Source organism: Sphaeramia orbicularis, chromosome 1, assembly GCF_902148855.1.
Source record: "Sphaeramia orbicularis chromosome 1, fSphaOr1.1, whole genome shotgun sequence".
Taxonomy (NCBI): Eukaryota; Metazoa; Chordata; class Actinopteri; order Kurtiformes; family Apogonidae; genus Sphaeramia; species Sphaeramia orbicularis.
Window position 1 is genome coordinate 7714803 of NC_043957.1, and position 17617 is coordinate 7732419.

The window sequence follows — 17617 nt, forward strand, 5'->3', positions numbered from 1 at the left end:
TAGAAGAAGAGAAACACATGAGTCCCTGAAGAACAAAAACACATGTAAGTCCTAGAAGAAAAGAAACACATGTAAGTCCTAGAAGAACAAAAAACACATGTAGTCCTAGAAGAACAGACAACACATATAAGTCCTAGAAGAACAAAAACACATGTAAGTCCTAGAAGAACAGAAACACATGTAAGTCCTGAAGAACAAAAAACACATGTAAGTCCTGAAGAACAGAAAACACATGTAAGTCCTAGAAGAACAAAAACACATGTAAGTCCTAGAAGAACAGAAAACACATATAAGTCCTAGAGAACAAAAACACATGTAAGTCCTAAAAGAACAAAAAACACATGTAAGTCCTCGAAGAACAGAAATCACATGTAAGTCCTAGAAGAACAGAAAACACATGTAAGTCCTGAAGAACAAAAAACACGTTAGTCCTGAAGAAGAGAAAACACACGTAAGTTCTAGAAGAACAAAAAACACATCTAAGTCCTTAAGAACAAAAAACACATGTAAGTCCTGAAGAACAGAAAACACATGTAAGTCCTGCAGAACGAAAAACACATGCAAGTCCTTAAGAACAAAAAACACATGTAAGTCCTGGAAGAACAAAAAACACATGCAAGTCCTTAAGAACAAAAAACACATGTAAGTCCCGAAGAACAGAAAACACATGTAAGTCCTAGAAGAACAAAAAACACATATAAGTCCTAGAAGAATAAAAACACATGTAAGTCCTAGAAGAACAGAAACACGTGAGTCCTGAAGAACAGAAAACACATGTAAGTCCTAGAAGAACAGAAACACATGTAAGTCCTGAAGAACAAAAACACATCTAAGTCCTTAAGAACAAAAAACACATGTAAGTCCTGAAGAACAGAAAACACATGTAAGTCCTAGAAGAACAAAAACGCATGTAAGTCCTGAAGCACAAAAAACACATGTAAGTCCTGAAGAACAGAAAACACATGTAAGTACTGAAGAACAAAAAAACACGTCAGTCCTAGAAGAACAAAAAACACATGTAAGTCCTAGAAGAACAGAAAACACATATACGTCCTAGAAGAACAAAAACACATGTAAGTCCTAGAAGAACAAAAAACACATGTAAGTCCTAGAAGAACAAAAAACACATGTAAGTCCTAAAAGAACAAAAAACACATGTAAGTCCTCGAAGAACAGAAATCACATGTAAGTCCTGAAGAACAAAAAACACGTTAGTCCTGAAGAAGAGAAAACACACGTAAGTTCTAGAAGAACAAAAAACACATCTAAGTCCTTAAGAACAAAAAACACATGTAAGTCCTGAAGAACAGAAAACACATGTAAGTCCTGGAGCACAAAAAACACATGCAAGTCCTTAAGAACAAAAAACACATGTAAGTCCTGAAGAACAGAAAACACATGTAAGTCCTTGGAGAACAAAAACGCATTTAAGTCCTGAAGCACAAAAAACACATGTAAGTCCTGAAGAACAGAAAACACATGTAAGTACTGAAGAACAAAAAACACATGTCAGTCCTAGAAGAACACAAAAGACATGTAAGTCCTAGAAGAACAGAAAACACATGTAAGTCCTGAAGAACAGAAACACATGTAAGTCCTGAAGAACAAAAAACACATGTAAGTCCTGAAGAACAAAAAGACATGTAAGTTCTGAAGAACAGAAAACACATGTAAGTCCCGAAGACCAGACAACACATTTAAGTCCTGAAGAACTAAAACACATGTAAGTCCTAGAAAAACAAAAAACACATGTAAGTCCTAGAAGAACACAAAACACATGTAAGTCCTGAAGAACAGAAAACACATGCAAGTCCTAGAAGAACACAAAACACATGTAAGTCCTAGAAGAACAAAAAACACATTTAAGTCCTGAAGAACAGAAAACACATGTAAGTCCTAGAAGAACAGAAAACACATGTAAGTCCTGAAGAACAAAAAACACATGTAAGTCCTGAAGAACAAAAAACACATGTAAGTCCTAGAAGAACAGAAAACACATGTAAGTCCTAGAAGAACAAAAAACACATGTAAGTCCTAAGAACAAAAAACACATGCAAGTCCTAGAAGAACAGAAAACACATGTAAGTCCTGAAGAACAGAAAACACATGTAAGTCCTAGAAGAACAGAAAACACATGTAAGTCCTGAAGAACAGAAAACACATGTAAGTCCTGAAGAACAGAAAACCATGTAAGTCCTAAAAGAACAAAAAACACATGTAAGTCCTCGAAGAACAGAAATCACATGTAAGTCCTGAAAAACAAAAACACGTTAGTCCTGAAGAAGAGAAAACACACGTACGTTCTAGAAGAACAAAAAACACATCTAAGTCCTTAAGAACAAAAAACACATGTAAGTCCTTAAGAACAAAAAACACATGTAAGTCCTCGAAGAACAGAATCACATGTAAGTCCTAGAAGAACAGAAAACACATGTAAGTCCTGAAGAACAAAAAACACATTAGTCCTGAAGAAGAGAAAACACACGTAAGTTTCTAGAAGAACAAAAAACACATCTAAGTCCTTAAGAACAAAAAACACATGTAAGTCCTGAAGAACAGAAAACACATGTAAGTCCTGCAGCACAAAAAACACATGCAAGTCCTTAAGAACAAAAAACACATGTAAGTCCTGAAGAACAGAAAACACATGTAAGTCCTAGAAGAACAGAAACACGAGTCCTGAAGAACAGAAAACACATTTAAGTCCTAGAAGAACAGAAACACCTGTAAGTCCTGAAGAACAAAACACATCTAAGTCCTTAAGAACAAAAAACACATGTAAGTCCTGAAGAACAGAAAACACATGTAAGTCCTGCAGAACATAAAACACATGCAAGTCCTTAAGAACAAAAAACACATGTAAATCCTGAAGAACAGAAAACACATGTAAGTCCTAGGAGAACAAAAATGCATTTAAGTCCTGAAGCACAAAAAACACATGTAAGTCCTGAAGAACAGAAAACACATGTAAGTCCTGAAGAACAGAAAACACATGTAAGTCCTAGAAGAACAGAAAACACATGTAAGTCCTGAAGAACAGAAAACACATGTAAGTCCTGAAGAACAGAAACACATGTAAGTCCTAGAAGAACAGAAAACACATGTAAGTCCTGAGAACAGAAAACAAATGTAAGTCCTGCACAACAAAAAACACATGTAAGTCCTGAAGAACAAAAACGCATGTAAGTCCTGAAGAACAGAAAACACACGTAAGTCCTAGAAAAACAAAACACACATGTAAGTCCTAGAAGAACAAAAAACACATGTAAGTCCTGAAGAACAGAAACACATGTAAGCCCTGAAGAACAAAAACCACGTTAGTCCTTGAAGAACAGAAAACACATGTTAGTCCTGAAGAACAGAAAACACAGCACAGTGGGTTAGAGTTAGGAACAGAGTTAGGGTTAAGAACAAGGTTTGGGTTTGGGTTCAGATTAGGGACAGGGTTCTGGGTTTCGAACAGGGTTCAGGTTAGGAACAGGGTTCTGGGTTAGGAACAGGGTTCAGGTTTAAACAGGGTTAGGCTTAGGAACAGGGTTCTGGGTGAGGATTCATTATCAGGGCAACAATGGAGGCTTTAGTTCATTCTGTGTTTTTTTCCAAAGACTTAAACTAGACAGAATACAGATATTTATTTGAACAGACATGACAACCTTTCTAGAAATTTGAAATAGAAATACAAACTATTATTATTAAAATAAATCCGTTGTAAAAACCATCTGATTTGTCATTTTCATTTAAAAACTTTAATTTGCATCTGAAAAATCAGCAGTATCTGTGACGATTCAAAACAAATGTGTTTTAACCCTCATACATCACAGACCCATGCAGGTGCATCCAAGGTAAATTGGCATGGGAATAATATACACCTCCTTATATGGAAATCCTGGGGGGGGTTATAGGTCACATGGCCAGGTTTACTACATATATTTTTCCTCTTTGAAAGTCCAGCTGTGGTAGTTGTAACCCCTCTAAGGGCAGGTTTTTTGTTGTATTTAATGTGTGTTTGTGCGTCTGCATTTGTGCGTCTGCGTTTGTGCGTCTGTGCGTCGGTGCTCCATCTCCCTCTGCCTGTTCCTGAACTCAGCCCACACCCACCGGCGCCCACGGCTTCATTGAATAAAACATGTCTAATTGTCAGTGGGACGTGCCCACCAGGGCCGTGTGCACACGCTGCTGCAGCGCAGAATAACAATAGTGGAAACGCTGTAGGAGTTCCTCCCAGCCTTGATTTACCCATAAATAAACCAGTGTCCCACAGAGACGGGGACACGTCTGTGTGTTAGTGTAAGTTTAGGTTTAACAGTGGAAGAGGGACGAGCACTAACCAACACCTGCTTTGAAATGTAGATGGTTCCACTGTTCTACAGTCTGTTCTCTGAACCAGGTCTTCAGGAGGTCAGCTGTTCCTTCTACAGTCTGGTCTTTGAAACAGGCCTTCAGGAGGTGAGCTGTTCCTTCAGGGGTACCTTCACACCCACCTACTGGGTGTTCTATTAGATCCAAACCCAGACCCCTGATCCAGAAGGAACCAGGCTGTGGACCAGCAGCAGAGGTGGTCTTGGCCCAAACTGGACCAGGAGTCAACAACTTTTACAGATACAGGAAGTGACATCATCAATGAACCTGAACATGGCACTGTTGAAGCGAACAGTTGAAAGTCAGGTGTTTGAGTCAGAGTTGAAGGAGCCTTTGATGAGGAACTAGAACATTAGGTTTGACTTTTAACCAAAGGAACGTCCTTTGACAGAAAAATATAGAAATTAGAAGAAAAAGTAAAAATAGGGCCAATGGCCCTGCATCTACTGGCCAAAGTAAAAGCTTTGGGAATGTATCCCAGATGCCATTTATTATCACCCAGTTCTGTGTATTTATTCTATTACAGAAATAGCCCATGTTTTGGTCATATTCCAATCAGATCTGTAAAAAATTCAAATTCCAATTGATATCATTGATACTTATTTATTGTATCAATCCACTTCCTATCTGTTATAATGGGAAAATTTTTCAAAGTGGCACCAAATCCAGAATCAGATCCAGATTGAAATAATTTCTATCCTTGTGTTGACATCATCATACAGAAGCTGTTATACAAGTTTTGAAGTCATCAGAACTGGAGTTTCGGAGAAAAAGCACGACTGAAATTTTTTCCCCAAAGAGCCCATGTTAAATTTTCTGTAAGTTCCCGGATCCAGAAGAAGATCCTGATCAGCATGTGGACATTATGTTTTGGTCATCTCCCCATCAGGGCTGGACTGTAGAAATTTACACTGGATATCATTTATATTTACTGAGTTATTGCATCGATCCACTTCCTCTGTCTTATAATGGGGAAATTTTTCAAAGTCGCACCAAATGCCAGAATCAGATCCGGATCCAAATAATTTCACTAACTTTTGTCAACCATCATTGTAAAGAAGCTGTGTACAAGTTTGAAGTCAATCGGAATTGTAGTTTCGGAGAAGAAGATTGAAATTTTTTGTAACGGACGACAGACGACGACAGATGCCGCATGACAACAATAGCTTACGGCCTGTCAGCCGGTAAGCTAAAACACATGTTATTGACATCATGACATTTAAATGTTGAAGATGTGATGTAACTGTAGTTTCTGTTTTATTACCCAGAGAGCGTCCATATTTGGGTCCAAATGACCCACATTCATTTACAGCAGAACTGCATCTGAACCTCTGATCAATTAAACAGTAAAACCAAAGGACTCACTAACTGATGCACACATTGCTCTATTTCTGTTTATACATAATATTATATACTGTAAATACTGGGCTGTTGAAAATTTATAAAATATAAAAAAAAAAAAAACACTTGTAAAATTAAAAAAAAAAAAAAAAATTCAAACATGAAATCATTCTTCATCGACTAAAATATAACATAAATATATTTGTATATATATTATATGTATATTATTGTTTAGTGTTTTTATCTTAGGTAAGGTGTACTTGGGCCATTTCATAAGTTAACTGTTTTTGTTTTGTTTTGTTTTTTACCTAGGTGAGGTGTACTTGGGTGTCTTCATAAGTTAAGAGATTTTTTTTTTTAACTTAGGTAAGTGGTACTTGGGTGTCTTCAAAGTTAAGTGTTTTTTCTTTTTACCTTAGGTAACGGTGTACTGGCAGCTTCATTGGTGTGAAACACGTCTCTCTGGCAGATACATAATCTATTGGTCTCCCTGCAGTCGGAACCCTGAAAACACTGAGAGCAAAATGAAAACAGCAGAATGAATCATCCTTTCAGACTATACACACATTCAGCTCATTTGTAAAGAATGACCCTTGAAAATGCCCCCCCTCCCACCCCCAACTGACCCTCTGATGTACCTGGACCATACCCACCTGGATAAACACATACTCGTCCTGCACACCAGAGAATTGGGGTCAATGTAGCCAGGGAAGGTTGGCCTTGTTGGCGTCGGTGCAGTTCTGCAGGCGGCAGGGTGACATACCAGCGCTTCTGCGCACACACCCACCCCACACACACACACACACACACAAGCACAAACGAACGCACACACACACACACACACACACAAAACCCACACAGCAGTATTAGTGATGGTATTAGCCAATGAAGAGTAGGCAGCCTTCACCTACAGCCCACTGGAGTCCTCTGGATTCCTACATTTACTGGTTGTCAGTAAAGTGGTCTCGGTGTGAGGGGTTAGACAGATGCGCGCAGAGGCCAATTGCTTTCTTTGCCTTCAAAGCGCAGAGCCTGTCTCCAGACGTTAGCCTCTGCCAATATGTGTCGCCCCCCCCCCACATGAGTGATCAACAGAGATGGGCTTTGGCTGAGTGGACGTTAACTCTGACTCCACCCCTGGGTTTATCTGATGGTTTTTACTCTAGTGTCTTTGACGTTAACTCTCACACACACACACACACACACACACCACTCAGCTCCAGTTACTCACGTCCTTCTGAGATGCTGGTTTCCAGGGAATTAACCTGGTTCTTTGTCCAAACCCAGTTTAGGACCTGAAAGGAACAAAGATGAGTGTGAGGAACATCTGCACAGGTGGAGACATCTACTGCAGCACATGTATGAACACATACACACACACACACACACACACACGTATGAAAACACATACTTCACTGTCAATATTTGTCTAATAATTATCAAACATTAAACGTAATAAATTCTTAAACAGTATTACACTATATGTGTCCGTCAGTCTGTGTCCAACAGTCTATGGACCCGTGAATCTAGGTGTTTCTTTTCTAACATGGGTCTGGGATCAAAAACAATAAGGACTAATGTCAGAATAGAGTTTATATTATGGGATAGATATCAGTGCATTGGTTCGTTTGGGTTAGTCCTTATGGTTTTGGATCCCAGACCCCTGTTAGAAAAGAAACACCTGGATTCAATGGGTCCACAGACTATTGGACACAGACTGATGGACACACGGTGGATCTGTGAATGAAACGGCCTTCTTGAGAGGGCGTTTGGTTGAGTTTCTTGTTTCTTCCTGTTCAGGGTTGTTTCTTCCTGTTCGGGGTTCTGTTTCTTCCTGTTCAGGGGTTCTGTTTCTTCCTGTTCGGGGTTCTGTTTCTCATTACCAGCCTGGGTCGGTCCTGGTGTTCTGCAGACAGTCCATTCCTGTGCAGCCTCATTACTGCTCCTCCATCCCAGAATAGAACTCTGACAGCTCCTCCAGGCTGCCTTCACTCTGGACGCCCAGCTCGTTACTAAGCTGACACTTTCCCTCCGGTGTGTGGAGGTGAAAGCTTTTTGTTCTGTGTTAGTTAGTGTGCGCAGTCCGACACACCTGTGTGGACCCGGCAGCACCGCTGATCTGAACAAACTGGGTTAAGGCTTTTCTGCTTCTGTCCACTGCCATCACAGACAGGCCTACATTTATACAGGTGGGTTTGGAAAGACTCACCAAAGGTCTGCTTACAGGAAGAAACTGAACTGGGAATATCTGTCCAATAATGAGCATTAGTATGTGGAATAAAGGCTCAAGGCAACACCATGAACCTCTGCTGGTGGGGTCCACATTAAGTCCACAACATTCTAACACCTGTGGTAACACCTGTGGTAACACCTGTGGTAACACCTGTGGTAACATCTGCAGTAACACCTGTGGTAAACATCTGCGGGTAACAACGGTGGTAACATCCGCAGTAACACCTGTGGTAACATCTGCAGTAACACCTTGCGGTAACTACTGGGGTAACATCTGCGGTAATAACTGTGGTAACATCCGCAGTAACAACTGCAGGTAACACCTGTGGTAACATCTGCGGTAACATCTGTGGCAACATCTAGCGTAACAAACCGTCGGTAACAACTGTGGCAACATCTGCGGGTAACATCTGTGGTAACAACTGTGGTAACACCTGTGGCAACATCTGCGGTAACACTGCGGTAACACCTGTGGCAACATCTGCAGTAACATCTGTGGGTAACATCTGCGGTAACATCTGTGGTACATCTGGCGGTAACACCTGCGGTAACATCTGTGGCAAGCATCTGCGGTAACATCTGTGGTAACAACTGTGGTAACATCTGCAGGTAACATCTGCGGTAACAACAGCGGCAACATCTGCGGTAACAAACTGTGGTAACATCTGCGGTAACAACTGTGGTAACATCTGCGTACATCTGCGCTAACAACTCTGGTAACAACTGTGGTAAGATCTGTGGTAACAACTGCGGGTAACACATGCGGGTAACATCTGCGGTAACAACTGTGGTAACATCTGTGGTAACATCTGCGGTAACAACCGCAGTAACATCTGTGGTAACATCTGTGGTAACACCTTCCAGTAACATCTGTGGTAACACCTGTAGTAACATCTGCGGGTAACATCTGTGGTAACATCTGCAGTAACAACTGCAGTAACAACTGTGGTAACATCTGCGGTAAAACCTGCGGTAACATCTGCGGTAACATCTGCGGTACACAACTGTGGGTAACATCTACACTAACATCTGCGTACATCTGCGTTAACCATCTGTGGTAACAACTGTGGTAACATCTGTGGTAACATCTGCTGTAACATCTGTGGTAACATCTGCTGTAACATCTGCGGGAACAACTGCAGTAACATCTGCGGTAACATCTGTGGTAACACCTGTAGTAACATCTGTGGTAACAACTGCAGTAACATCTGTGGTAAAAACTGGGGTAACATCTGTGGTAACAACTGGGGTAACAACTGCAGTAACATCTGCAGTAACATCTGAGGTAACATCTGTGGTAACATCTAGTAACATCTGCGGTAACAACTGCAGTAACATCTGTGGTAACAACTGGGGTAACATCTGTGGTAACAACTGGGGTAACAACTGCAGTAACATCTGCTGTAACATCTGAGGTAACACCTATGGTAACATCTGTGGTAACCTGGTAACATCTGTGGGAATAACTGTGGTAACATCTGTGGTAATATCTGTGGTAACAACTGGGGTAACATCTGTGGGAACAACTGCAGTAACATCTGAGGTCACCTGTGGTAACAACTGTGGTAACATCTGTGGTAAGACCTGTCGTAACATACATGGTAACATCTGTGGTAATATCCATGGTAACACCTTTGGTAACATCTGTGGTAACATATTTGGTAACATCTGCGGTAACACCTGTGGTAACACTTGTGGTAACATCTATGGTAACATCTGTGGTAACACCTGTGGTAACATCTGTGGTAACATCGGAGGTAAAACCTGTGGTAACATCTGTGGGAACAACTGTGGGAATAACTGTGGTAATATCTGTGGTAACAACTGTGGTAACACCTGTCGTAACATACATGGTAACATCCGTGGTAATATCCATGGTAACACCTTTGGTAACATCTGTGGTAACATATTTGGTAACATCTGCGGTAACACCTGTGGTAACACCTGTGGTAACACCTTTGGTAACACCTTTGGTAACATCTATGGTAACATCTGTGGTAACATCTGTGGTAACATATTTGGTAACATCTGCGGAAAAACCTGTGGTAACATCTGTGGTAACACCTGTGGTAACACCTGTGGTAGTGGGCTGTCAGAAAAACAACAACATCAAACCAAACTGTAAAGACATGTTGTAAATCAGGTGTTTATTACCTCCGCCAAGGACGGCAGAGGTCATGTTTTCATCGGGGTTTGTCTGTTTGTTTGTCTGTCCCAGTGTCTCCACCCCCTCCCCCTAAACCAGTGGTTCCAACCTTTTTTTGGCTCCTGACCCCATTTTAACATCACAAATTTCTGGTGACCCCAGACATTCAAATGGAGCCTTTTCTTTTTTGTTGCTAAAATTAATTAGGTTTTGATCCTGTAATAGTTTTCTATCCTCTGTTTCAAATCCAGGTTCATTTCAGAGGAGCATCTGAAACTGACCACAATGAACATTTGAGAAACAGAACCACAGAAACAGAACCACAGTGCTTCAGTTTCAGCTTCACAGTTTGTCATGTCTTTAATGTATTGTGATTGTCTCTGTCAACTCATCATATATTTTTTATTAGTAAGTTTTATTTTTATTTTATCAATTACTAGAAATTTCAGGCGACCCCATTTGAATTCAAGGCGACCCCATGGGGTCCCGACCCCAAGGTTGAAAACACTGCCCTAAACTGTCCAATGGGTGGAAGCCTTTCTTTCAACTCACCAATAGAAGCGGTTGGGCGCCACCCGCTCATGCACCAACTGCCACCTCCGCCCGAACTCCACCGAGCTGTAGAGCTGTGAAACAACGACAACAGGTGAGTGTCAAAGGGGTTTGTTCTCTCTCTCACACACACACACACACACACAACACACACACACGCACACGCACACAACACACGCTCAGCCCTGAACTGGTGCGGAGTTTAGGGTACACTCAATTACACAATACAATTATTTATATACTACTTTTGATATTAGTATCAGATTAACATTTTTTTTTTACAGTTTATTTCATTGCCAAATAAAACAGATTCTAGTTTATTATTGTAATTCTTTATTATTTACTCTGTTATTACAAATGTTAAATAATAATTTTCTTTTCATTTTAAAGGTTCAGGTTTGGACATTGAAGTTGACAAACACAAGATCAAATACAAAGAATAACACAACTCTAGTCCCTGATTTTATAATTTGGTGCATATATGAAAATAAAGAACATTTTAATCTTATTCAATAAAAACCACGTGTTATTTCTTTATTCATTTATGTGGTTTTAAATGTGCGCAGCTCCTTGACTGATCGATAAACTTTATATTGTAGGAGTTCATCCACTGCCGTCAGAACAACACAATCTGTACAAAGTCACAATAGTCATAGATTAGAGTCTGTAGACTTTATCACTTATTACTGGAGTTAGTCTAATCTAATCTAAATGTATCTAATTTAATCCAATCAAACTGTATCTAAATCAATCTAATTTTATCTAAATTAATGTCATTTAATCGAATTTAAATTTTCTAATTGATCTAAACTAATCCAATCAAACTGTATCTAAATTATCTAATTTAATCAAATCTAAATTATTCTAATTTAATCTAAATTAATCCAATCAATTGTATCTAAATTAATCTAATTTAATCTCTAATCAAATTGTAAATTAACCGAATTTAATCGAATCTAAATTATTCTAATTTAATCTAAATAATCCAATCAAATTGTATCTAAGAACACCTGGACAGGGCCGTACATTCACTGCCTATGGTCCCGTCCGTCTCCAAACACACACCGGTATATCCTCTGACACAGCCCAGACTAATCCGTTTACAGCTGGAGTTTAATGAGGTGTGAAAGTTAGTTAGAGTTTATTTTTCCATCTGACACAGGGCAGCGGTGCGTGCTCTGGGTAACACTCATTTATTAACCGATAACACAAATGGAACACGTTTGTTTACATTCGTTCATTTTCTAATTGTATTTCCATTGCGTTGTGAAGGGTGAGGTGCAGTGTGCATTGGAAGTAGACCCAACCCGTCCGTCTAATGTTCCACACGTGTCCACCGCTGTCTGATCAGTAACTGTCCTTCAGTTTAAGAAGACATCTGCATCTGTCCTCCACTCCTGCACACACACATACATCAGCTACAGCCGTTCCACACATTTATTTATATCTATATAGAGCTGGGGGGGGGGGGGGGGGGGTCAAACATACAGCCCCTGGGCCAAAACCAGTCCAGTTCCTCCCACTGGATGAATTTATGACATGTAAATATTACACTGCATACGTATATGTATATATTAGGGCATCAGTGACTTCAGATTTTTTCAGATCGACTTATTTGTCAATAAATTCGAAGTCGAGTCGACTTGTCATATGATGACATCATCACATTGACAGCGGAGGAACAACAGACACACAGTGATCAACAATGAGCAACTTGTACTAACGTTCACTGGAACATTAACAATGTACAGTTAAGAACAGAATAAAAAACTAAGACACAAGCATCAACAGTCCTCCTCAAACATTTAACCAAAACTAAACACAGGCTAGCACCTGGATTTTTTTCAAATGAAAGTGAACAACATAAAGTGGGAAAAAGTTAAGACGGCAGCAGAAAAGACGCCAAGCACGTTAGAGAAAAGAGCGCATTGTCTTCATGAAATAAATGAACAGAATATTCCAAACACACTGAGGGCCGGATCTACTAAAGGTTTGCGTGTATTAAAATGTGTGCAAAGTCACTGCACATGCAAAAAATGTCTAAACCGATTTACTAACAGTGCGCACTAAGGGTTGTGTCTTTCAAAGGAGCAAAATAGTGCGTCCACATCCACTTAGTACATTTGATACAATGAATATGAAATATGGGGCGTTTACACGCAATTGTGCGAGTGCTGTGGGAGGAGAAAATGGAAATATATTAATTTAGCACACGCAAAGTGATTTATTAAACCCAAAAGCTTTTGCTCATAGAAACTGCGTCCATATTTAACACGTCCCTAAAGGAGGAGCAATCGGTTTGGATGGGTAATTACGCACACATGGAAGTGGTTGGGAGACAAAGAAATGATGAAACCAGATGCAGAACGTATTTTTCATTGTGTGAACATTTTTGGAATGACGGAAGAAAAAATAAATGAGACGTATCTCCACCCCCCACCCCCCCACCACACACACTCACCACTTTACAGAACTCTTTCCACTCTTCATGATTTTGAAAAATGTGATTAAAAATACGCACTGACATTAGGCTACAGTGGGACTAAATTATGTGCGCATTACAATCATTCAATCCATTCAGTTATTATTCAGTGTTGGTCGTGCTTACATAGTTCGCTGAACATTTTCTAGATCACAGTCACTTTAGTTCCTCCTCTGAGTCGTCTTCTTCCTTCAGTCTTGGCCTCGTGCTAGTGATGCACGTCAGGTTTTTTTTTTTTTTCAACCCGCTTTGTGGAATTATTGACCCGCCCCACAAATAACGTGACATTCTTTGGACCTCACACCAACCTGACCTGGGTCTGCTGATCCACACACTACCTTGCGCTCCATGTTCTCATGTAGAAAGATGACAGTATCGACATGCGCTAAATGACAGCTCATGCGCTGTCAGGTGATGGAAGGGAGAGAGAGAATAACACACGACTAGTCGACTCCTCCAAAGTAACGTCGACGTGTGCCACAGACGTCGACGCATCGACAAACCGACTTTCAGTTAATGCCAGGAGTGTTAATTCAGAGCATGTAGCAGTGGTTTAGCGTTAGCGTGTTCCATTACTGCAGTGGTTTTTCATCACTACTATGACCTAAGTTCCTTCACACGTGTTAATAAGGCTGTGGTTTAATTAAGAACACACTGGACCAGCACCTCTGACTGTCAGACGGTGTTGGAGATGATTCAACTGGATCACATACACCTACATACCAGGCATCTATTTGTTTAATTTATGTATAATGACCGTATTTAGCACAGAAACATTACACTGTCAGTTCAAACACACACATTTCACTGGTATGTTTACTGGACGTTTATGTTTTAATCACATGTATTTTAATGTTGAGCAAATAGATTAATACAGATTAATTTACATTACATTAGATTCATTTAGATTTGATTAATGCAGATATGATTTGATTAGATTAAATTAGACACAATTTGATTGGATTAATTTAGATTAAATTAGAATAATTTAGATTTGATTAAATGAGATTAATTTAATTAATTCCGCGTCGAGAGGGGCCAGCTGAGGTGGCTCGGGCATCTGTTTCGGATGCCTGGACGCCTCCCTGGGAGGTGTTCAGGGCATGTCCCGCCGGGAGGAGACCTCGGGGAAGACCCAGGACACGCTGGAGAGACTACGTCTCTCGGCTGGCCTGGGAACGCCTCGGGGTCCCCCCGGAAGAGCTGGAGGAGGAGTCTGGGGAGAGGGAAGTCTGGGCATCCCTGCTTAGACTGTTACCCCGTGACCCGGCCCCGGATAAAGCGGAAGAAAATGGATGGATGGATAAATGACATTTAGATTAGATTGATTTAGATACAGTTTGATTGGATTAAATTAGATACATTTAGATTAGATTAGACTAACTCCAGTAAGTAAGTGATAAAGTCTACAGACTCTAATCTATGACTATTGTGTGACTTTGTACAGATTGTGTTGTTCTGATGGCAGTGGATGAACTCCTACAATATAAAGTTTATCGATCAGTCAAGGAGCTGCGCACATTTAAAACCACATAAATGAATAAAGAAATAACACGTGGTTTTTATTGAATAAGATTAAAATGTTCTCTATTTTCATTTATGCACCAAATTAAAATCAGGGACTAGAGTTGTGTTATTCTTTGTATTTGATCTTGTGTTTGTCAACTTCAATGTCCAAACCTGAACCTTTAAAATGAAAAGAAATTATTATTTAACATTTGTAATAACAGAGTAAATAATAATAATAAGGTATTACAATAACAAAATGGAATCTGTTTTATTTGGCAATAAAAACATAAACTGTAAAAAAAAACAAAAAAAAACCCCTGCTAATCTGATACTAATAAAAAAAAGTAGATATAAATAACTGTATTGTGTAATTGAGTGTACCCTAAACTCCGCACCAGTTCAGGGCTGAGTGTGCCTTTGCTGCAGCAGCTCCTAAACTATGGAACCATCTGCCTCTCCATATCAGACACACCTCCTCTGTCTGTTTTTAAATCCCTTCTTCAAACCCATCCTTGACTTTTGAAACCATGTGAGATGTTTGAAGGTACTATCTTTATTCTATTGTTTTATTTGGTAGTGGTTTATTGTTCTTATTATCTTTATTTATTTTGTTGTTTTTAATTGGATGGTTTGTTAATCTATTCTTGTATTTTTTCTTTTATTTGGGTTTATTTATTCTTCTGTACAGCACTTTGGTCCACTGCAGTTGTTTTAAAGTGCTTTACAAATAAAGTTGGATTGGACTGTAGAATAGAACAATACGTGTTATAGGTGCAGGAAAATATACGGTGCACCTACTAGGGGTGCACTGGTACAGGTACCCATGGTACGGTCCGTAACACCATTTGGGCCAGGGTTTTGGCTCGGTTTTGGTTCAGTGTCAGTTCGTGTTTTGTGCCTAAAGAGAACATTTTTTTTTCCCCAAAATTATATTTTTATATTGCTTGTCAGCAAAAACTGAATTTCACAGTAGGAACAAATTGCATGACTGTACTGAATAAAAGAACGCTTCATGTTCTGGACAACAGAACCCTTCATGTTCTGGACAACAGAACCCTATCTTATTCCTTTATCGTATACAGTCGTATAAAAACACACCTGCACCATCCAAAGCGGGCTTGAGCCCCTGCTCTTTTGCCTGGTTGAAAAAAAGGATTTTTAAAATTTTTTTAAATAAATAAACTTCTGTTTTTCGTAGGGATGGAAAAGAAAACGTCAGTCTAAAAACACCACGGTTATCTACCGTATGCATTTCCATGTAATAGCGTGTCACGGTGTTGTATGTGTTTTGAGTCTAAAGCAGCTTCTCTGTCCGCTGTCTGTCACTGAGGGGCGGGGCTTCCTGGACTCACATGCATGTCAAGAAAGAGAGAGAGAGAGAGAGAAAGAGAGAGAGAGAGAGACAAAGACAGTTCCCATTCACCTGTCTGGACACTGTGGTCTGTAAAGCTCTACTAAAGCACCAACGCAAAATCAACTGCTAAACCAAAAACCCCCAGTCCATAGGGCAGACTGTCCCGGTCCATAAGGGCGGACTGTCCAGGTCCATAAGGGCGGACTGTCCCGGTCCATAATGGCAGACTGTCCAGGTCCATAAGGGCAGACTGTCCCAGTCAGGACGGACCGTTGCATCTCTACCACACATCCAAAATCTTAGACCACATCAGATAACCTTCAAACGAACAGACTAATTGCAGAGTGACATGAAGACATGAATCAGAGGCACCGGTGAGCGGTCATTATGTTCACCAATACAAACCCCCTCCTCCTCCTTTCCCCCCAAAAAAGCAGATTTGCATGATTATTGCATGAGCCTCATTTTCAGGTCAGAAAAGCCAGATTTGTCCAGAAGAATCCCACCCAGATGTATATGTAGCCATCTTCATTAGATAGAAATAACTGTAATTCTCTGTGTAACATTCATATGTGTATAGATAATTCCAGTTTTAACTCTGTGACATGTGTAATATTAACTCTACCCTTTGTGTGGTGTGATTTTTGGGTCTGATCTGTCCGGTCCTTTCCCGGTATCTTTCATAAACACTAATCTTAGAACCTGGATGATATAATCTGTGCTTTTCCAACTGGACCAGATGAACTTGATGAACTGGTTGTTGTGTAACAGTAACAGTGTTCATCCCACTCACACCACACTGCAGTGGCTGATGGGATTGAACACACAGCTCCCTCTGATACCGCTGAACACACCGAGCGCCCCCCCCCCTCCCCTCTGGCCTCCATCTCACCTTCTGCTCGTGGCTATAGGCCAGGATCCAGTCCTCCTGCTGGGTGGAACAACAGGCTGAGGATGTAGAAGCTGAGGCGGTACTTCTGGTGGTGGCGCCTTCGTCGGAGCTGATCAACAGACTGCTCTCCACCTCCGGGTCAGTCAGCAACATGATCTGAAACCACACAGGGACCACAAACACCCATAAGGCACTGCACAGGGGGCGAAGTCACTGGGACACATGATGACGGACTGATGTCACACAAACGCACCTTGATGAAAAGAACAACCCCATTTAGTCTCAGAATGAACACGAGATCCCACTGGTGGGTGTGGGGTCTGTGGGTCATTATTATTACCTCCGCCAAGGAGGTTATGTTCTTGCCAGCGTTGGTCTGTCTGTCTGTCTATGTGCAAGATAACTAAAAAGTTATGGACGGATTTGGATGAAAATTTCAAGAAATGTTGATATTGGCACAAGGAACAAATGATTAAATTTTGGTGGTGATGGGGGGGGGGGGGGGTACTGATTTGCCTTGGCGAAGGTCTGTGCTCTCCGAGCTTTTTCTCGTTATTATTTCATTATTATCATCACTATTATATATATTGCTAGTAGTAGTAATAGTAGTATCATCATCATCATCATCATTATTATCATTAACAATCAAATTTTATTCATATAACATTAAGCCATACCAAAAGTTATCTCACGACACTTTACATTTAGAGCTAGTCTAAACCCTTAAGCCTAAGTCATGTAACAGGTGAA

At 40.3% G+C, this 17617-nt stretch overlaps 1 pseudogene; it reads right to left on the reverse strand.

The window, feature by feature from the left end:
* The window catches only part of LOC115429854 (VPS10 domain-containing receptor SorCS1-like), a 59652-nt pseudogene extending 42454 nt beyond the window's left edge, over positions 1–17198 (reverse strand).
* Between the last annotated feature and the right edge of the window lie 419 nt (positions 17199–17617).